This window comes from Callospermophilus lateralis, chromosome 16 (genome assembly GCF_048772815.1).
Source record: "Callospermophilus lateralis isolate mCalLat2 chromosome 16, mCalLat2.hap1, whole genome shotgun sequence".
Lineage (NCBI taxonomy): Eukaryota > Metazoa > Chordata > Mammalia > Rodentia > Sciuridae > Callospermophilus > Callospermophilus lateralis.
The window spans coordinates 43,686,946-43,711,062 of record NC_135320.1 but is presented as its reverse complement, the minus strand read 5'-3'; the positions used below and the strand labels follow the sequence as shown (position 1 = coordinate 43,711,062).

Genomic DNA, 24,117 nt, shown 5'->3' with positions numbered 1-24,117 from the left:
TCTTGTTTTTGATACACTGTAGTCATTCAATGAGTATTTTTATCAGTTTTCCAACAGCTAAGAATTAAAGAGGGTTCTCTGAATCCAAAGTCTGTGATTTTTCCTACTGTGTCTATTTTCTGTAGATATTTATTAATTAAATAAATTTAATAATATTAGTGTCTTAGTGTACATAATGTTTCTTTGTGAGGTATTGAAGAGAAAGTTTGTTATTAAAATGATGAGAACATTTAATTTTAGATGTGTAAATTCATCTTAATATTTACGTAGGTTTCCTCTCTTTGTAAAGTCCCTTTAGATCTTTACTTCTCACTTTTGTTTTCCTACTAGTGTCTAGCAATCAGAAATTTACGATCACTATAATAATGATAATAAAACAATGTTGAATAGTTACTAATACTAATAGATACAGATGAGTATTTACTATGTACTAGACATAGTACTAAACATAGTAGATGAATTAAATAGTGATTGATTGATGAGATAATCTTTTTCCTATAATGAAAATTCTCAGGATTTTCTAAAGTTATTTCCAAATAATTTCATAGAGAAGACATAGCTGAGGTTTTAAAATAATTTTTTTCCTGAGGCTTTTTCAAATATTATAATCTCAGAAGACTTTAATTGCTAGAAGAAAGTGTGATTCACTGACCAATTAATAAAGGTATTATTAATATGGATGACAGTAATGATTCCATTCATGTCTCTTACACCTTTAGGAATTGCTTCAATAATTTAATAGCTTTCAGAAAATTTAAAAATGCATGGGAAAAAAAGAATTCAATTTTATCTATTTAAATTATCTTGTCCAACTCACTTATTTTTTGTTCAATCCTGACTGCTAAAGACATATTTACAAGAACCAGAAATAGCTAAGTATTCTGAATTGTTTGACCTCATGTTCCACTGCCTGCCATCATGAACTCAATTTTACCTGTCAGAGTTAAAAATGAAATGAAATGCACAAATAGACCTGTCTCGACAATGATGCTAAGGCTGCTTTTGTCTTAATGGTTTGGACTTTAAGCAGAAATGCCATGACAGTAGTTGGCTTAGGTCCCAAGCTATAAAATCAAGCTGGATTTCCAAGAAAGAGAAAGAGACACAAGGAGATGGAAGGTAACTCCTGGACAAGTTAGATTCTTGTCAGGCTTCTCAGCCTTCTTACCTCTCCTCTCCATCCTTTCATCCTTTATTCACTTATTTACTGTTAACCTTTTTTACTCTTGCCAGATTTTCTCTCTTTCATAAAATCCCTATTTTTTCTTTCTATGTAAATCTCTATATGAAATTAGCTATTAAATGACAGCATTGTTAAGACTCATATTCAGGTTGAAAAGGTATTTAATGAATTCTCTAATCGTATTGCTGGAAAAAGTGAGTCTTTCAGTTATGAAAGACCATCCTACTTATAGGGGACAGACAAATGTGAGTGGTGGGAACATGAGGTTAAGGGAATAATCCTATAAAATGGGCCCACTGTGCTTGGAAAACATGCTTTGTTTTACAAGAAGCAATGTATCTGCAGCATTCCTCAGCAAACTACCTGCTATTTGCAGGCCAGAAGTAATGCTGATGAGAGAAATCCAAGTTATCCTGAAAGGGGAGATTTTGTGACCCTTTCCACAGACCAGATCCCAAAACTCAGGAAGATAACGATTATTCCTTACAATTATAAAATCTATAAGAATTTATGGTTCAGAATCCAATTAGAACTGGTCAGCATGGGCCAAAGTGACTTAGTGTTGTCATGGCAGTGGGGACTTGAAAGTCTGATGTCATCCTGCTGTCAGTCAAAAGTCAAGAGGTAGACCTGGGAACAACTATCTGGAAACTTTTCTGGGGTCCCCAATAAAACTGGAGTACAGGAGAGGCACACTGTCCCTCTGTACCTTGAGAGAACCCACTTTCGCCCTTGAGAGTGCCCCTTTTATTTTCCTGTCCTCTCAATCAACTCATGCCTGTTACTCTGAACAACATGTCTGAAATCTTCCTGACTTGTATCACAAGAATCAGGCTTTGAAAGTGGGAGGGTGGTCTGTGCATTGCCTCAATTCCCCACAAGTCCCCAGCTCTGTAACAGTAGCCCACCCCAATTTTTCTTCCCTCATAAACTGTGTGGTGCTTCTCATGCCAAGGGGCTAATCTATTTGCCTTTAAAGAAAAGAAATTTTGTAATTTTCATTTCAATAGTTTTACATAATAATCGATTTCTTAGGTCACTAAGAACAAAATGATGATAAGATGTTTAGGACAGTGTCCAGGTGGAAACTAAATCCAGGAAGTGTCAGAACTTTTGTCATTTGGATCATGGTCACAGTGGCCTGGTAGTTGACTTTCTAGAAAAGTAAAATGATGGTTTAGAGTATTTAATATGCATAAGAATTTCATATTATTTATTTAAAATCTGGCGAACTTATATGAATTTTATTCTACTTGTGAATGTATCTTTATTCTAATAGTTCAGCTACCCTTAGAATTTAATGGGAAATCAGAATAGTGAAAGTAATGGTGCTGAATTATACATCCATATCCTTTATTTACTTAAGATTAAATGAGGAACAAATAACTTTCCTGGAATTTGATTTAAACTTTTTCATTTGTGTAAGAAGAAATAACAGCTTATTGGGCTTTCCAATATATGCAATCAATTTTATTTAATCCCTTTGAATCCATAAAGCCAATCTCATGAGTAGACTAATACACAAAGTATTTCTTTTTATTTTCCCTCACAGAACTTCATTAAAACATAATCTGAAAAAATATCAATAAACTCCCTATAATAAGCAGGGTGCATTTTAATGGTTTTTTAGAAGACATCCTGCCAATAATAACTATTACTAGAGGCTTCTCAGTTATTATATCTGGCTCCTTAAATTAAATTGAATAATCAATTACTGAGTACATATTGTAAGTTAGGTACAATACTGGGAGTTGTGGATAATAACATCAGAAGAAGCTCAAGGTATGCCAATCTACATATGAGGGATTAGACAGATACACATACAACTGTAGAGTGAGGCAGTGCTGGGAGCCATTAGCCAAGTAGGTATGACAATTTCCTTGCCAGCGTACCCCCATGTTTCTTAGTGGAAGGACTCCTGGAAGGTGACCTTTCTCAAGGACCAGGGCGGATTCGTGTTTAGGGCGTTCCCAGTTTAGAATAGGGCGTATCCTGCTGCCTGAGTTCCCCTTGAGTTCTCACGGGATTCAGAATATATCTGGGAGACAGAAGCCCAGTGGAGGTGTGGATTTGGGCAGAGAACGTGGATTTTCCCAGAGCGTGTTTGTAGAAGGCGGGTGTGAGATCGGGAATAAAGAATTGCTGTTTGAATTTACAAAGCTGTGAGTGGCTCGTGATTTGTGCCCACCCAGACTGCGGCAAGGCAGAATTCAATAAAGGTCCAAACAGAAATTAAAAACTGCTATGAGAGCTTGTAGGCAAAAGGAATAGGATGTGCTAGTGGGAATGGTGATCAAACAAACCTTCATGAAAAAGATGACATTCTGATTGGACCTCATAAAAGGGTGGGCCTTTGGCAAATAAATGTTAAAAAATGAGGTCCTTCTCAGTGGTCAAACAATGGAGGTAGTAGCTGCTCGTCTGTAATCCCAGTGATTGAGGCTGAGGCAGGAAGACTGCAAATTCAAACCAGCCTCAGGAAAAAAAAATAAAAAATAAAGAGTTGGGGATGTGTCTCAGTGGTTAAGTACCACTCTGTTCAATTCCCAGTACAAAAAACAAGGCAGTAGAACAATGTGGGACAAGTATGAACTGTGCTTGGTGAAGACTGTTTTTTTTTTTTTTTTCTCTCTCTAGACCAGGGATTGAACTCAGGGGCACTCAACCACTGAGCCACATCCCCAGCCCTATTTTGTATTTAATTTAGAGACAGAGTCTCACTGAGTTGTTTGGCACCTTGCTGTTGCTGAGGCTGGCTTTGAACACTTGATCCTTCTGTCTCAGCCTCCTGAGCTGCTGGGATTATAGGTGTGCGCCACTGTACCCAGCTTATCATAATATTTTTGATACTTGAAGAGTATCCACACTTGAACAATTTATAAGTTTTATCAAGATATGTGAACAAAAATCTGTCCATTTTTCCTTATGTGTCAGGAAACATATAAATCTGTATTTACTATGGTATCTGTATGTGTAGTGAATACACATACATACATATATTCAAAATTCAAACAGTACAATAAACTCTTTAGTATAATATCATTGATGAAATAATTTATTCCTATGGAATGGGGAGAAGGTAAATGATACCTAAAGAATTATGACATTTTTAGAGTTCTTGACTAATTATAAATCAGGGCCTCTGACCTTATAGAAAGTGGCTAAGATGTTAAAAATATTAAAATAATCTACCAAATCCATGTAAGGGTTCTGATCTTTCATATGTTTGAATAAGATTTACTCTCTTACACATTACAGGTTGGTACTTTAATTGAAAGACATGTCAGTGGCATGATGTGTGAAAAGCAAATTTTGGAAATGAGAGAAAAAAAGGAGGAAAAGAAGGAGAATTATTTTTCTCTCTTCTAGCTGAGTTAATATGGATTTTGAGTTTGGGAGTATCACCTGGAATAGAGTAAGTTGTTGTCTGTCTCTGTGCTGCATTCTGATAGGGAGGATATTTAAAGATGTCATTCCAAAATTGTGTTAGTTTTCACTTTTGTCTTCCATTCTAGCACGAATGTGAAAATATATATATATTTTTTCTTCAATTCATGACTATTTTATAATGCTGCAAAGAGAATGAAAATTTTCTCTTCATTCACAGCATGACGTACTCAGTAACAGAACTATAAATATAGTCTCACCTGGACCAGCACAACTATCCACAAACCAGTATTCTTGATCCCAAATACTTCTACATCTCCTTCCTATCATGTTTATTGTTAATGACTTGGAAGTATTTCTTTTTAATTAACTATCAATAATAATGATGAAATCAACAACAATAACAAAACCTCTTCAGTTACTCCCCATAGAGTATAAGATAACACAGAGTCTTCAATGTTAGGAGTCTCCAATATGAAACTCTTCAACATTCCTTCCCTATGCATTCAATTACTGAATCCTTCAGCATTTCTCAGTATCTGCTCTCTGGCATTATTCTTGCTCCTTGTACCTCTACATAAGCTTTTCCGTTAGTTCAATTGCTTAACAGTAAGTTTTCTGTTATGCTTTCCACCCATTAACATATGGTGTATCTTCTTTCTTTTGGAAGTGTATTCATTATTAAAGGCCTAACTCAAGTTCTACTTCTTTCCCAATTATAAAATTTGTCAAATGAGGTTTAATTCTATTTTCTATGCTATCCTTTGATTATAGTCTTTCTTGTACTTACGTTTGACTCATGCTTTGTCAGTGCTCTGCTTTTCTTGTCACTTAGCTAATTTATATAGATTTATTTCTGTTAGCCTTTCCCCTTCACAAGCCAATCCTTCCATTCCATTAATCATTCCCGTCTTTCTTCTTTGAACTTAATCTAATTTATCTGAATTTCTTGACACTGAAGTTTTCAGTTAAATATTCTAGGAGGACTCGTGTCAAAATCCAGTAGACTATTATCTATCTCCTTGTTTCAACTAAATTTAGTCATTAGTATGCAGATCTCATTCTTGTAAATTCTTATGCATTCTTCTATCTAGCCATAAATTAGTATTTAACCATTTATAAGTCTGTTCACTAGATGATGAACTAAAAAGGCAGAGTGTTTGTAGAAACAAAATAGATGTTTTGTTAATTTGTTAATTAAATGTTTACATTTCCTTGAAACTTTCTGTTATAATAATTCTTCCCACAGGAAAAAATGCTTACATTAAATTCTTCAAACACATAAGTATCAATATTGGAATGTTTGGACCATTACAATTGCCATATTAGGTTATACCTTTCTTTCATTTACCAATGTGTTGACTCAGTTCCTTGCATTATGATAATAGAGCTGGATCTTATAAACATTTGTCTGCTGCAGGGCACAATGTTAGGGTTTGTAAGAAGTGGGTACTGGAGGAAAACTGCAAAACACAGAAGAGGAAAGGGTGCCCTTCCCAGGTTCCCATGGACTTTTCTTCTTGCTTCTGTGGCATGGCTACCAGCAGGGTATCAGAGACTCAGTCATAAACATTGGAATCCCAGCAGGAGGCTTCTTATGCATCACTTCCTGTTTTGATTTGGATCTGTAATATCCCTTGAAAAGCTCATGTTTTGAAAGCATGGTCACTAATGCAGCAAGGTTTTGAACTGGGGCTTTCAGGCAATGATTAGAGCTCATACCTCTTCAATGGATCAATCCATTTACTGATTAATCCATTGATAGCTAAATGAATTACTGAGAGGTAGGACCTTGTTGGAGAAAGTTGGACACAGGCGATGTGGCCTTGGACTATATCTGTCCCTGGCCCCTTGTTTGTGCATATACTCTCTCTCTCTGCTTCTCAGCTACCATGATCTGGGCAGCTTTCCTTTGCCATGTCCTTCTGCCATGATGTTTCTGCAATGGAGTTGACTGACCATGGATTGAGATTGAGACTATGAACCAAAATGAACATTTCCTCCTCCAAATTGTTCTTGTCTGGTATTTTGGTCACGGTGATGAAAAGCTAACACAAGTCCAGTATACCAACATCCCAACACACTTCTGTGCCATTCAGTAGGCTGTACCCATACCCTGTCTAATGAAATCTGAATCTCAGCCTTGGGGAGGTTGTCTCTTCAAGTTCCTTCCTTAGCTCCTCTCCCTCAGACATAGAGAGGTAGTAGTTGCTCCCTTTGTTTTCTACTCCAATATTCTTTTGCAATATCTTACTGATTTAAAGGACTTAATTATCTTTTACTAGCCCATATTTCTTTTTTTTAAATTTTCAAATATTTTTTTTGAGAGAGAGAGAGAGAGAGAGAGAGAGAGAGAAAGAGAGAGAGAGAGAATTTTTTTTTAATATTTATTTTTTAGTTCTTGGCGGACACAACATCTTTGTTTGTATGTGGTGCTGAGGATCGAACCCGGGCCGCATGCATGCCAGGCGAGCGCGCTACCGCTTGAGCCACATCCCCAGCCCCCATATTTCTTAATATTAATTATTTTGCTGTTAAAATTACTGTTGTGATTTTTATCTTTATTTTCCTGACTGGACCCTGATGGACACAACTTGGTTTAGGCATTTTTGTGTTCTACATGTTTAAAATGATCATATATGACATGTAGTCAAAGGATATGAGTTTTCAAATTATAAGTAAATCCTTTTCATATCTTATGTATTTGATGCATTTGATATGATGATGATGATGATTTAACTTATTGGACTATAATGATTTTTCTAAAGTTTTCCTCCAAGGGTAAAAATATCAATTGCACAATTCTTCATGATGGAGTTTAATTTGTGAAATATCTAAGATTTTCAAATGTATGATATTAATAATAATAATTGATAATCAATGATAATAATGTCAATACTTACTAAAATGCTAACCACTTCTCAGCTACTGAGTGCTTTGCATTTATCAAATCTTTTAATTGTCTTAAAAAGTTCTCTGGGTAGGTGTTAAAATTAACTTGTTTTTCTAAATTAGAGAAAAAAGTCATCAGTATGACTAATTCAAGTCCAGAGTATAAACAAATTGTTTATGGGTTACCAAATATTGGTGGAGAAAATACTTGGTGTTTTGTCCATTGCAAGCAAAATATAAACCAAAATAAGCAAAATATAAAACCACAAAGCTAATGAAATTGTACTTGGCATTAAATATAGTGACTTTTTAAAAAGAGGTAATAATTCCAGTGGACTTTCACATTTGAGACATCACTAGAAATATTTAGTTTAATATGTGTCAGTACAACTCTAGAAGGATTTGGAACAATTGGAATGCATACAGATAAAGAAAATTAGGATGGCAAAAAGCCTCAAAACAATGTCTATATTAAAATGGTTGAATTACGTAAGGATGCTTGATTTTGAGAAGAAAGCCTTTGGGAAGGAAGGCAGAAAATTATTTAAATAGTTGAAAGGCTGTTTAGTGGAAGAGGAATTGAATTTATTTATTGTGGCTACAGAAAGCAGACAAAGTATTAAAGGAAAAATGTTATTGCTAAATATAGCAAAGAAATAGAATATTGTGTTCCAAATACCTTGAGCTTTTAGTAATGTAGGAAAACAATAGAATCATAAAATGGAAAACACAATAACAAAACATTGCATGATTTAGTGTAACACACAGACACATGCACTCCAAGAGAAGCCCAAGAATCATTTGTTAGGGATTTACAGAGAACAGAATTAATTGCATAGTTTCCAAGTCAAGTTTTACAAGTTTATTAAAATAAGTTAATTGTTAAAATTAACATTAATATATTCACATGTAGGTTTAGGAAAAGGACAGTGGAAGAAATGAGAAGAAAGGAAATTAAATTGGTCACCAAAATTTGGTTCCCTTTCCCTTAGTACCAGTTCTAGTCTCTTTGACTTTCCTCAATTAAGCTGATGTAGGATCCAGGGAGAAATTAAATTGAGATTTCATGTTATCTAGAAAGAAATAAAAATATTTCTTTCAGAATCTATGGGATACTGAAGGCTTGATGTAAAAAAAAAATTATAACCTTAGATGCCCTCAGTTTTGAAGAAGAAAGATGAGAAAGAAAACATCTCCATTCCAATCTCCTCATTAGAAAATGAGCAACTTAATAAACCAAAGTAAATCCCAAAGAGGAAATTAATATAAGATTCAAGTATGGAAATCTATCAACACAATCTGTAAAAATGAAAGGTGATTATGATTAGTAGATGCTAGAGGCATTTAATAAAATTTAAGAGGCATTCCTGTAATATAATTTTTAAAACATTTTTTTTAGTTTTAGCTGGACACAATTTATTTATTTATTTATTTGGTGCTGAGGATTGAACTCAATGCCTCACACATGCTAGGCATGCGCTCTACCACTGAGCCACAACTCCAGCCCCTCCCTGTATATATTTAAAGTAAAATAGTAAGAAGAAAATTACTTAAATACAGTAGAATATGTGCCTAAGACAAGTGGCAAATATTATTTTTACATAAAATAGTCAAAGAATTTAACTTAAAATCAGGAGGGTAGCTTTTATTGCCATTATTATTATAAAAATAGCTTGATGATTTTAGCACATCTCTATATTCTGAACTTTATCATTCCACTGTGCACATGTACATGGAGTTTGGAATCACCTATTTTCCTAAAATATCTGACTTCTCATAAATGTTCTCTGTATTCTTTTTATTACAAACCCCTGTTGCATGGAACACATATTACCTAAGATGAGTATTTCCTACAAGTATTATAGAAGCAAAAGTAGCATATTGAACACCCATTGATTTAATTTGCACTCTTCCAATTATGACTTTCTTCTATAAGCATAATTTATTGTTGTTAACTATTCTTTTTTCCCACTGGTTGATATGCCAATTCTTATTCTCAAATACACATTTGTAAAAGATTTCCTCCACTTTATATTATTTTATTCTCCCTCATATTACTATTTCTTTTATATTTTCATCTTTATTTTACCAGGTGAACTTTAAAAATGTCAACTGGGCTGCCCCTCCAACACCATAATTTTTCCACTCATATTTATTTTCAACAAACCATTCACCCCTTTTATGACAGTCTTAGTTAAAGAGCATAGCTAAATGTACGTGTGTAGGTTAGATTCTTAGAATGCTGGTGTCAGAGGTAGACAAAACATGATGAGCAGCTATCTTCACAGAATTTTGTCTGGCTTTGGTACTGGCACAACTTTTATATTGATGTCTTTCTGTTTCCTTCCATGATGTTCAGCCTCACCTTGAACCCTGAGGAATGGAGCTGACCTTCTGTGGAGTAAGACCTTTGACACTGTGAGCCCTCAAATAAACTCTTCCTCCATTACTGTTGTTCTGATCAGATCCTTTAGTCACAGCAGCGGAAAGGCTGACTAAGACATTATTGATTAGATTTGTCTCTAATTATTTACTGAAGTCCTCCACCCCTGTTCATCAAATCTTCCATTAACTACTAGAAGTGAAGCATTATATTGATTCTGAGGTTTTGTTAACAATCAGTTTCTTATGACCTACTCATGTTTCTTAGAGGCAGTTTTTAGCCTTATGGGAACTAAGAAAACATACCTTTTGTGTAATGTTCTTTAGTTTCTAGAATTAAACCATGTTCAGGGTAATGTGTTCTCTTTGAGCCCTCAGAATACTGCTGTTTACTTGTACAAAAGAAATTTTTTTTCACAAGCTTCCATGTTTTTTCCCCTTGTTAATTCTTTTCTGTCTTGCTTAAGTCAACATTTAGTGTTTATATTGTTATAACTATGCAAATATTATTCATAGCTGAGTAATATACTGTGCAATGATTAACTTTTCTTCTTGGACAAATTGTTGTTTACTTGGCCCTTATACTTGTCTAATTTTTTCATTCTTCCCAGAGCTCTCCATTGTTCTGCTACAAGCCAGACCTCTCACAGGTCTGCCACAAAGCCACTGTCCTTGTACCCCTCCTCACCTTAGAACTTCTTGCTTCTCTTTTGTTTTAAAAACCCTCCCTACCACCCCCCCTTTATTTTTTGTTCATTCAATGATTTTAATGGAACAACTGTCTGTAGATTTATTAGAAAGGGTTTGTGAATAATTAGGTTTCCAAAAAAACTGTTGATTCTTATTATTTGTGGATTCTCTATTTGTGAATTTGCAAAATGATTTGTATCCCCCAAACCAATACTGGGAAAGTTCTTTCAATTATTCACACACGTGTAAAAGAGAGTTATACAAATTTGAAGTCATCTGATGTGCACGTTCCTAGCTGAAGTTGAACAAGGTGGCACTCTGCCACCTCATTTTTTGCTCTCATACTATATACAACCATCTGTTTTGTGATCTATTTAAAGCTTTGATTTTTGTTTTCCTTTTTGTGCTTGTGTTTATTGATTTGACTTTTGAGATGGCCCCCAGCACAGTGTGGAAGGGCTGTCTAGAGTTCCTAAGTGCAAGAGGATTGTGAGGTGCCTTAAGAAAAGACACATGTTAGATCAGCTTTGTCCAGATGAATTGACCAAGAATCCAATGGTCTGCTATTTATTGACTAAGAATCCAATGTTAGTGAGTTAACAGTGCATATCAAGTAAGGAGTCTTCAATTAGAAACATACATATGCATGGTTATTTATTGAATGGCTGGCAAAACTGTGACCAGAGGCTCCCAGAAACCTAATCCTGTATTTACTCTAGGAACAATGGGCTCCATGCTTGGTTATTTAGAGTTTGCACTGACTTTATAGAATATAACTACTTGTAAAAACAATAGTCTACTGTTATCTTTTTCTGTCTTTGTGATTTGATTGATAATGTGTTTGACTTGATTGATAGCCTAAATATTTGGGCTAAAAATAATTTTCCTTCAGAATTTTGAAGGCATTATTCTTTTATCCACATGATTCTAATCTTGAGAAATTCTGATGTCATTCTTCTTCCAAGTATTTTTTAAAAAATATTTTTATTGGATCTTTTAATACACGACAGTAGAATCCATTTGACATAATTATAAAAGCATGGGATATTTCTTGTTCTTCAGTCCTCAGTACTTCCTCTTCCTCTCCCCTCCCTTCACCCCCTGCTCCCTTTCCTCTACTCTACTGATCTTTCTGCCATTTACCCATTGTCATTTTAAAAAATAGATTTCTTGTGGATGTACATGATGGTGAGATTCACTTAGGTATTTTCATATATGTACACAGGAAAGTTATATCGGTTATGTCAGAGTCATTCCACTGTCTTTCCTTTACCCATTCCTTCTGTCTACTACACTAAACTTCTATTTTCCTTTTTATCCCCCCTTATTATGAATTAACTTCCACATATCAGAAAAAACATTCAAACTTTGGTTTTTGAGAATTGGCTTATTTCATTTAGCACGATAGTCTTCAGATACATCCATTTACCAGAAAATGTCATAAAGTGATTTTTCTTTATAGTGGAGTAGTACTCCATTGTGAATATATACTACATTTTCTTTATCAATTCATCTGTTGAAGGACTCCTAAATTGGTTCCACAGCTTAGTTATTGTGAATTGAGCTCCTATAAATATTGATGTGGCTGCATCACTATTGTATGCTGCTTTTAAATCCTTTGGATATATACCAAGGAGTGGGATAATTGGGTCAAATGGTGATTCCAGTATAAGTGGCTTTTATTTTGCTATTTGCACATTTATGGTCTTCTTAGCTATAGTCTGCCCAAGTTTGGGTCATCTTTCATTTACTGTGCTGACTGCTCTTTTATTTGAGAACATATTATTTTGAGAACATATTTCTACAGCATTTGAGAATGTTTTCCTCATTAGCTAGATATTGAACTTCTGAGATGAGGTTCTCATTATTTTAAAGTCTTTAGTATTTTATATCTATTTGATCTTTTAAGTTCATACCCAAATTTCTATAGAATTTTTTATTTCTGCAAAAATGCTTTTAATTTCCAGGAAGTTTTTTCTTATCTTCCATATGTACTTTTACATAACACTTTACAAATAAAGCTACAATATATTTTCCTCTATTTAAGGATATTAATTATAAGCTTTATTTTTAGTTTTTTTGTTTGTTTAGTTCCATTTAGTTTTATGCTTACTATAATTTCTGTATTTGTGTGGAATTCTCTTTGTGTGGATTTTCTCTTGGGCTTCTCTTTCTTTGAATATCTTCTCAAATGTCTGGTGATTCTTTACTAGTTGATCAGATCTCAAAGCAGTGTGCCAAAACTTGGCTGGAAGCTGTGTGTGTGTGTGTGTGTGTGTGTGTGTGTGTGTGTGTGTATGTGTGTATGCTTGTGCACACATGCATATTTGCAGAGCTTCTTGCCTGGTGGGGTTCATTGCAGCACGATGGGATGGGGTCCTAGGGATTTACTGGGAATGTCAACTGCCATCTGTAGGTCATTTGGGTGGTAATTTTTCTCAGTCTCATCCTGGTGTAATATTGAAAAATAATGAGATTTCTGTGTTATACTAATATTCTATAGGTGGTTAAGGTAGAGGTAGAGTGTTTAATCTTCTGTGAAGCACAAGGACCAAGGACCAGTTGGAGTGTTAGGAATTTTCATGTGATAAATGGCACCCAGCAAACATGTCACATGTATTCATTTCCCATCTGCTGGTGAGAGTTGTTGCAAAGCAAAGGGAACACATTTTTTTTTAAATGAAGAAATAAAAGCAGTATCAGCAACAAGAAGGAGAAAGAGGGATGGAAAGAAGAACAGGGGAGGAAGTAAAATAAGGGAGAACTGGAAGACAGGAAGAGGAGGAGAGGAAGGAGTGGAGAAAAGAGGGGGTGAGAAGAGAAGGGATGGGAGTCAGAGCAGGAGGAGAGAGGGGTAGGAAAAGTGGAAAGGGAAGGTTAAAGGAGGGAAAGGGAGAGGGAGTTGAAGAAAGGTGACATGTGGTCTGTGCTTTTGCATTTCCCTTAAGGTAACAACTGTTGAATTTTCTGCCTTGTTTCATCCAGTGTCTCTTGTAAGATACCTTTTCGTTCAGCCAGATAGTGCTACTGGCTATCTCCATAGTGCAAATAGAACCTGCCTAGCTTTACATCCCATCGTGTATTAATAGTTCACAACTTTTTATTACCTCAAGAATTATAAAGTCATGCAGTGTGGGACAGATATTTATTTATTTTTGTTTTTTCTTGTCCATTAGTTAGAGTTCCTAACCAATTTCTTATACTACAGATATCAGCTTATTTCTTTTATCCTCTTAATTAGTTTATAACCTCCTTGAAGGGAAAGACTTAGTCTTGTGCAAAGCTTCCCAACTTATTGTGATAAAGGACCAGGTGTTTAATTTAAAAATTTTCCGATCCATCAGAGTCTGAGAGTTTTGTATGAAATCATATACCTTGATGTCACAGCACTGTCAACATGCTGTAAAAGTTTTCAAATGTTTGTTCTTTGGTAGTGTTTACCTATCAGGTGTGAGACTCTGGGTTCAATCCCAGCACTACAGAAAAAAAATTACTCTTGCTTTATTTATGTAGTCATGAACTGGTATAAAATGATTCACTGATCAGCACTGTTTACTGAATCCACTATGAGAAGTACCAGAATCTGGTCCACTTTTTAATTTTGCTTTGCATCTACCAATATGACTTTGGGCATTTTTACAATATGACTTTTGCACTGAATACCTCCTTTCTAAATATAACTGAATTGATATTCATTCATTCCTGGGAATGAAGTTTCAATTAGAATAAAATGGCATTGTAATATCCACTTCTTGTTTTTAACCCCCTGTTTGTACTTCACAAGTCTCAATGTTAAGCATTGAACAGTGTTTCTCAAAATAAAGTAAACTGAAGAATATGAAGAACCTCTTAGATATATTTAAGTATATCTTACTTAATACCACTCTTCATCTGACATTGTCAAAAATAAACGTCTAATACTGAATTCTGCAGCAATAACCACTTAGTGTTGTGATCTTTACAATATGGAAAGAAAGCTCAATATTTAATAGGAAACTGTCCCTGTCTCATGGGCTAGTAGAGAATAGCAGCTGACATTGTTACCACATCATACTTTTCATACACACAGTGCCTGTCAAATAATGAATGGAGGTACTTAATGAAACTGGACAGCTGTTCATTGCACAAAGGCCATCAATACTATCAATCCTTTCTCTAGAGCTTCAAAGTCAAAGCTGGCAACTTAAGAAATCTAGGAGTGAATGCTTTGATTTATTGGGCATCTTCTTAATCTGTGACTTGCTGGTCTTACATGGGAATTTGAAGTACTTAGCCTGCTACAGCCCTACCGAGATTAATGAGGATAATCAAAGGACCATGATTTACAGAACATATCTTTAAAATAGCTTCTCTGGGGAGCCTCACTTTTTACAAGGCTTTCAAGATTTTTAAGATCCAATTGGGTTATAGCATACACTTCGTTGAAATACTGCCTGCATGATATGATAATTTAGCCAATATCTGAAGAAATGTCCCATCAAGTGTTTCATCTTTTACATGCTTTTCATTGAAGCTAAAGGGAAACTGTAGTCAAGGTTTGCTTACCACTGCAATGAAATAACTTTCATTTTGAAGTTGAATGTGGCCTGTAGTGTATCTTGAATGTGATCTAGTAAAAATTGTACCAAAGAAATAATGAGGTTTCTAAAAATAAGAAACATTTGGGGGTTAACTCTTCATTTTAATGTCTACTTTGGTTAGCACGTGACAAGATATAGTTGTTCGATACTTTGAGCTTTAAAAGAAAAATGTTCTAAAAAGCTCTTAAAGAATAAGTATTGCCTGACTTTTGCTAATATTTGGCAGTTACTGATTATACTGTGGTAACTGATTTGTTCTGTAGAGTTAAGCAGAAAATCCTTTTGAATCAAAAAGTATTTCTGTGCTTTGAAAATGGCATTAAAAGCATTGAAAAGGTCATATTTTGAGACTAATGAAATAAAGATCAGTCATTCTTAGCGAGGTGATCAGAATGTGATTGAGAAGTAAGCCTTTAAAACTTGCCTAGCACTTTTATAATGCAAGTCTGAGATTCACAGTGTCTCTAAAAAGTAATAAATAACTTTTAATGTATGTGATTATTTTCCTGTATAATTAAAGCTATTATTTAGACATCCATAATGATTCAAATGAACCTGAAACTCAGAAGGGAGCATAGTGTTAGTATTAGAAATTAGCAGTTCTTTCAGCAAAGGCCTCAGACTTGCTTCATTCCCAAATGGCTGTAAATGTTTTGTGTGTCTTCATGGAGATATTATCATATCTCTGCATCTCAGCTTTCCTGTATTAAAAGAGTGATGATATCACTTTTATTCATATGAGAATCAGTAAAGATTCATTGACTAACACAGAATAAAGGATAATCAATTTTGAACTCTCTTAAGATGAATGTTATTTACACTCTTGAGAAATTACTTAGATAATCAAGTATGATTCAATTAGATATTCAACTTTAAGTATATTTTATGTCATTAAAAAAGGAAAGAATTTATTCTCTTTAAGAGAGCTTACATAGTTTTCTTTCCTTTGAGGTGGGTCAAAGGTGGTCAAATCAATGAAATCAAAGCACGTTTTATTTTGTGTTTTCATTTCTAGTGAGGTATTTTTTATTGATTTTTAAAAGAAAAATAAATGACAGTGGAATGCATTACAATTCTTATTACACATATACAGCACAATTTTTCATATCTGGTTGTCTATAAAGTATGTTGACACCAATTCGTGTCTTCATACACATACTCTGGATAATGATGTCTATCACATTCCACCATCATTGCTAACTCCCTCTCCCATTTCCTCCCACCCCTCTGCCCTATCTAGAGTTCCTCTATTCCTCCCATGCTCCCCCTCCCTATCCCACTATGAATCAGCCTCCTTATATCAAAGAAAACATTCGGCGTTTGTTTTTTGGGATTGGCTAACTTCACTTAGCATTATCTTCTACAACACCATCCATTTACCTGCAAATGCCATGATTTTATTCTCTTTTATTGCTGAGTAAAATTCCATTTTATATATATATATATATATATATATATATATATATATATATATATGCCATATATTTTTTTATCCATTCATCTACTGAAGGACATCATTTTTTAGAGAGAGAGAGAGAGAGAGAGAGAGAGAGAGAGAGAGAGAGAGAGAATTTTTTTTTAATATTTATTTTTTAGTTTTCGGCGGACACAACATCTTTGTTTGTATGTGGTGCTGAGGATCGAACCCGGGCCGCACACATGCCAGGTGAGCGCACTACCACTTGAGCCACATCCCCAGCTCCTAAATTGTTTTATTCATATAGACATTCAATAAATATCTCTTTCATCAGTCAGACTATGTGATTACTTTTTCCAATCTAGCCTGATAGTTTAAAAACTTCATGACTATAGTTGGGGGTGTAGCTCAGTGAAATAACACTTTCCTAGCATGGGTAATGCCCTGATTCCATCCCCAGTACTTAACAAACAAAAACCCTCATCATCTATGAAAAAAGTGCTGGTAGCAATGTGGAAACAATAGTATTTGAGTAAGTTAATACACCTCTTAAAGTTTTTGTGGATTTAAATTTGATTCCTAACTCCACTTAAGATTAGCTCCTCTCATGAGTGAGAACTTATATATGTCAAATATGTTTCTTTATTTATTATGTATGGTTATATGATGTCTATAAAACAAATTGTTTCAGAAATGTGTGATATAAAGTGTTCATAAGCCTTCCACAGACTTTAAAGGGATTGTAAGACTTGTCCTTTTAGACCCATTTAGCGGTGAGGAATTGAGTTTGTTCTACAAACAAGATTTTAGAGGATACAAACATTAGCCAATATTATTTAATTTTGCAATTTTAATAACATTTTATTTTAAATAGACTCATAGCCTATAGAACATCATATTTGTTTGGGGGTAGAATGGATTTAATGATTGAGTAGGTTCTCTCTCTGTCTCTGTCTCTTTCTGTCTCTGCCTCTCTCTTTTCATCTCCCTCTCTCTAATAACATAATGACATTATGATCAAAGATCTCATCCAAATTTTTGGGAGGAAGAGGTTGCCTATGATATATAACAATGCCAATTTTCAATGTAAAACTGATATGAATTGTGACATTTGGGTTAATGTGACACTTTATTATATGAACAAATTAGATAGTGGTGGAAGTGCTGATAACACTCTTTTGAAATATCATCAGCTATAAAGTACTGCACCACTGCTTTCTTTATAAAAAGAGCTTAAATAAATCTATTTAATGATCCTATGCATTTTCTTCCTTCCATGTAACACTATATTCCTGCCTGCTATAATCTGCAATTATTTCCTTTTCCCTGAGGAGAACATTTCACTGAAGAAAGAAAAGCCATTTCAGTCACAATCAGATGCTCTGTTCCTGAGACATATTTTATTTGTAAGGACTGAGGATGACTCTTTTTGATGACTAGACTATTTTATTATTGAAGAGTAATGATTTCGTGCTTCTTAAAATGGGTCCTGGAGCCCATGCATTCAAGACATCACCGTCAAAATATGCACACACATGATTGATTACCCAATTTATTGGTGATATTGTATATGCCATCATGGTGCAGTTTAAATGATTTTGACAAGTACAGAAGAGTGTCATTGACAGGTGCAGAAATAAATGATGGGTTTAAGCTTTCAAATGTTTTTACAGCATTTCACTGAGTGGCAGGTTGATAAATTAAAATTACAGTTGTAGCATCGGGCCTGAAAACACAACTGCTTTAGATTACAAAAATAGCGCTGTGGAAACTTTGTATACTCTCCAGAGAAGTAGCCTGAAGGGCCCTGGAAAAAAAAAAATGAAGCAAGTGCCGTTGCTGAAGAAATCATTAATTTTGTGGTGGCACTGTCTGAGTCTAAAACAACGACAACAACAAGAAAAAATAGATTTTTAGAAGAGGAAAATTGACTTTATTTCCTTATTCCTTTTTTCCCCTGGAGATGTATAGAAAATTGAAACCACACCATCAAAAGACAGGCATTGGATTGGCTATTAATAATTCCAGGATGTCTGATGATCATATTTAAAGCTAAGGGACTATTTCTCATCAACCTTTTCATGGTTTCTACACTGTTCCTGGACTTTAGCTTTGTCATCTGTTGCCATGATCCTACCCAGCCCAACTGACAATCCTCAAAGAAATCACCCAATCAACTTACTAATTCTGATATTCTTAAAGAAAAGGATTTCACCTGACATTTTCTCCCATTCTTATTTGATTCTCTTCAATCTTGTTTTTTCAAGTCACACTTCAACTTAGTGTAGCTTTCTAAGTAGCTATACGATGACCTCATTTTGGATGCTATCCCACTTCAGTTAAAAACAAAATAAAAGGGGCAATAGATATGAACCAATGACTCTATCCATAAGATGGCAGCTAACTCAGTGTATTAGCATAATTTCTGAACTCATACCCTACCTTAACTTGCCTAGCTTGCCTCTCGTGTCTCTTAATGAACTTCTCAAGCTTGCTAGATGGGAATCTTTGATTTGCTTGGTGTGATATCTTCTCTCTACTGTTTTTCACCTACTGCATTCTCCCGGGAATGCCAGTCTTAATACCTCTCAAATGAATTCTTGCATCTCTTAGGATAAACACAAGTCCTACTTAAAATTTTTCCTGACCATCTCATCAATTTCTTTAACTTCTCAATTCCTGAATTAAGACAACTCCTTAATTCCTGCTAATAATTTGACAGTATTCAAATAATTTAGCTTTTTTTCTTTTTAATGTTCTGCTACCCAACCATTCATAGATCAGCATTGCTTTTCTTTTCCCATGATTATATTATTAAAGTTTTTAATATCATACTCGTGATAATCATTGCATAGACTATTAGCTGCAATTGCTATTCATTTTCTGTTTACTCACTGTTAAACAGACACTGTCCTGAGCACTTTGAGCATTGTTTTATTCATAACAACCAGGAATTAGATGCCCCTTTATGTGAGAAAATAGATCATCAGGTGAATTAAACTGCACATGCCACCTATATAAAAAATGTTAGAATATCATTCAAATCAAGGAAATCAAATCACAGAGTTTGGACTCTTAAAGCAGGTGGCTAATAGTATAATATATGGTATATGTTATTAAATGTAAGGTTTCCTATGGGTAAAAAACATGGGTAAAAATAAAATATGAATCTTTAACCTAATTAGAATGCTAAGGTTAGCAGGGCGCAGTGGCACATGCCTGTAATCCCAGTAGCTCAGGAGGCTGAGACAGGAGGATCGCAAGTTCAAAACCAGCTTCAGTAAATAGAGAGGCGCTAAACAACTCAATGAGATCCTGTCTCTAAATAAAATACAAAAAGTATGACTGGGGATGCGGCTCAGTTCAGTCCCCATTGACCCTCCCACCAAAGAAGAAGAATGATAAGGTTAACAAAGTTTTCATAATAGCAGGAGTATAGTGGCAATACAAGTTCAAGACTGGGAACAAAGTGGGGAAACATCATTCAAAGAAAATTATTTAATAAAACACACTTGTTAGCAATTAAATGATTAATTTGGAGCTTTGCCACCCGACAGTGCTTACTCCCTGTTTAGACTTAGCAGAATAGATTTCATCCATCTCAAGAACATTTGAGATCCAGGCCTAACTGGTATGTGATCAGCTCACTCATAGAGCCAGTGTCATAAAAGAGATTATTGTATTAATTCTAGTATTTGTATCTTTGATGTACTCTTGTAGATCTTCTAAGCAAACCTGGGAAATAATATATTCTGAGATATATCAATAAGATTTTTAGTTTGTTCTACGTTATTTAAATTACTCTGATACAGTTAAAAAAAAGTCTGAAAAAATTTTACCCTTGTGCTAGTCACTCTCATAATAAATTTACTCTTGAGAAACTCATTAACTGGAAGACTGGTATAATTCAGATTTCAATGCCAAACTACAATGAATTCTACATTGAAAGTCTTCTTTTAAAGAAAAAAGTCATCTTTTTAACCCACTGAAGAGGTGAGAAGAGATAATCCATGCAGGAATTTTCCTTTGGTTCTTCAGTGTATTTAACAAGTGGCTCAGTGTTTGCAAAGTGTCAACAGTCACAGTGCTTGTACTTGAAGAGAACTCATGCTTTGTCTTGTCAAGTCCTTCTACAATGTGAATCCCAGACTTCAAATGAACAGGATCTTCCTCTTTCTCACATCTGTATTTCTCATTACAAAGCTGTAAAAAGCTTTTTAAAAGCAAGACTGGTTTTAAATTAAGATTTATATCTTAGAATCTTAATTGAGATGATCACTCTGTTCTTACTTACTTTTCTATATGCAAAGTTGATGCCTGTTTTCTTCTAGCTTATTTCCAAAATCAGAATCTGATGCTTCCTAAAAGGAAGTCTTTGTAAGCAAAAAGTTTTATTAATTGCTCTAAATTGCTACCAGGACAATTAGAATATTAGCCATTTAGTACTTGTTTAGCCCCCAAGCTTAAACACCACACTAAAATAAATGTTGCTCAACTTATTTTGTTAATCTTAAGTGAGTGACTTGGGCAAGAAGTTTAATATTTAAGTTTATTTTATTTATGATATCAACATACTTAATATGATATATTTATAATGAATTTATAAAACCTTTAAAATATAAAAGAACAAATTTATATGTAATATTTTAAAAAGATTTTCATTAATATTTAACAGACATTTATTAAATATTTAATATTTAAATTATATTTAAAGTTCTTTAAGATTTATAATATAATCCCAGCCTTAGGTCTTGGACACATCAAAATGAGATTTTATGCACCTTAGCCTAAGCAGTTTGGAGATGACCTTGACACCATCTGAGTTCTTTGCATCTGTCCTGGTCTCTGATGGGTGAATTCAAAGGCAGTCCTAGATCAGTGCTATCAACTCCACCATATGTATTTCAAAGCAGAAAGGGACTGTGATAAGTTACCATTCAGAGTTATTAAGAGATTACAGAGAGCTAAGTGTACATGAGGACTTGTGCATGGGAACCATGTATGTATGCTCACTTTCACTGCATCATTGTCCTGGGAACAAAGTCAGACTATGGGATGAGCCTTCCTGCCTCATTCTAGCATATTATGGGAAAACTACATTACATGAGGCAAGGAGAAACTATAGTTTCTTTTATCCTAATGATATTATTTTATTAATAATTTCTTTGTGCATAAGAAGGAAAACTTTTCTTATTTCAATGTATAGTCATTGTTCTAAGATCTGAAAATATATAGTTCTAAGATCTAACATTTCACCTAACTTCTTTTTACAAATCCCTTGATCTTGTTCAGTAAGCAAATATTTTCTTTGATACCTTTTTCCTACTGGTATATTCAGATTTATTTTATGTTGTGAAATTTAAAATTTTTATTCCAAAATTAGTGTTGCACATTTATCAGAAAAAAAATTTTGGTTCCTTTAAGAATAAATACACATTTAAAAGTATCAGTATGTCTATACAACAAATTTAAGTGATAATTATTAGTGTTTATTATTAAAACCTAAAACAATATCTGTAATAATCTTGTTTATAGCTTATTCTATCATAATTTCTATTTTTCCCTCTATTATAAATACTTCTTTTGGTGTTCACATGTAATTCAAAGCCCTATCTATAAGAATAGAGCTTTATCATCCACAGTATTTCAGAGATCTCTGATTTTTTTAATAGAATTATACAAATACCTTTTAGAACTGTAATAATAGCTAATATTTATGAGCAATATCTATGTGACAAGTACAGTGCTAAATGTTTCATCAAAATTATCTTATTTAATCTCCATTTTACAAATAAGGATCTTAAGCTTGGGGGTTTGAATAATTGCCTAAATTAATGCAGTTAGCTTGTAAGTGTCAGATTATGAGGGTAAAAGCCACTTTTCAGAAATACATATTAACAAACATTTTAGACACTTGGCAGGTGATGGGCTGAAGTATGCAATATTTGGCAGTGATTTGTTCATTAATATAATGCATACACTTTTATTGATTATAGGATTAAAATTAATGCAAGGTGTACAGGGGACAAACTCAATATCACATACTGATACCATAAACTGTATACCATGCACTTATTCCCTTTCACATGTGACTATAAATTTAAAGACATAAATCTGAATTGTAGTTCTTACAATAGACTTCCTGGTGCCTGGTGGGTTTATATGTGTCTATTATGTTCATTTTCACCACATTTTCTTGTTGAACAGGCAGGAGAGAGATTCATGCATACTTTCTGACAAATAAAGTTTTTAAAATAATTTTTTGGGGGGATCAGCAAATTTGGTTATAAGTTATAATATTTGGTAAGCAGAACCATTTGAGTTGCATGCTTTACCCCAATTTACTTTTAAGATGTAGAAAAAGAGCATCAATATTTAATTAGTGTCATTCCAGTGTTCTTTAAGTATTTGTCAAGTTATACATCATGGTTGTTTCATAAAGTTTTCCTCAGCACTCTAATGCTGAGTGTTCATCTCCTGATAAGTTGTAAACAAAGATTACTTAGGGTCTGCCCTTGCTCAATAGAGGCATGTAATAAAAAATGGATTCCATCTCCGAGTAGTCATGAGAATAGGAGAGGTGGCAGAGAAGCTGTATTAAGTGAGGCATGAAGAGAAGTTATTTCAGCCCTCTTGACTCAATGGAGACACATATGCATTCAAAATAAAAGATCTCTTCAGGTTTAGAGATTTTTAACAATAGGAGCTGATGATCGATGTAGCAGAGTAGTATGCTCTAACGATTTTTTGGATCAAACCAACTTGACCTTTCATTTTTCATGAAATCCTGCAGGAAAATGCACATACACAATTTTTCCCCTTCCACCTTTCCTAACAATTATTTTGATTTCCACGATTTGAAAGACTTTCTGAAATGCTTTTATGAGGAGTAGGAGGGAATTGGGAACCATTTTGTTCAACGTGTGATAGAAATACTCCAGGAGGACTGTGAGAAAAGTAATAAAAGAAAATTGATCTGATCATTAAAACATATAGTCCCATCTCATCTTTCTGGTAACTAAGCCAAAAGTATAGTAGCTGCCTATATGTTTTTTTTCCCTATCAAATATAGCATGATTTCATTTTTATTGGAGATCATATCTTTCAACGCTTTTTGATACAAAAACCAACTGTAATCTGAGTGTGCAATTTCCCTTCATAAGAAATTTGAATACATGTCTAATAATTATTTGATAGAACAGATAAAAACAATATAGCTTATTCTTAATTAGTTCTAAATGCCCCCAAACAGCACATGTACATCCTTGTCAACAAAATGTTGACATAGGACATGCACTGTGACTCAGAACAATGCCCATCAGAAGAGGCATACACTTGTCTTACCCAAATCTGCCTCAGGGTTCTTCAGCTTCTTGTTCAGAGAAGCAAAGAGTGTGAGTCAATTGGAGAAATAAAGTTAAATAAGAGAAAGGGAGAAAAGATATAGGTTTTGAAGAAAGCTTTGGAGGAATGCGATGAAACACTAAGTAGCATAGACTAAAAAGAAATAGTATACAAATGGGTAAACAGACTGGGAAGAGTGCAGCTGTGGTTCTGGGGAATTTTTAAAAAAACCAATCTGTGCA

At 34.2% G+C, this 24,117-nt stretch overlaps 1 protein-coding gene across 1 annotated transcript in view; it reads right to left on the bottom strand.

Annotated features, from left to right (window-relative positions):
• Window positions 1–24,117, bottom strand: part of Ralyl (RALY RNA binding protein like) — a 322,124-nt gene that overhangs the window by 48,686 nt on the left and 249,321 nt on the right. The window lies entirely within an intron of this gene.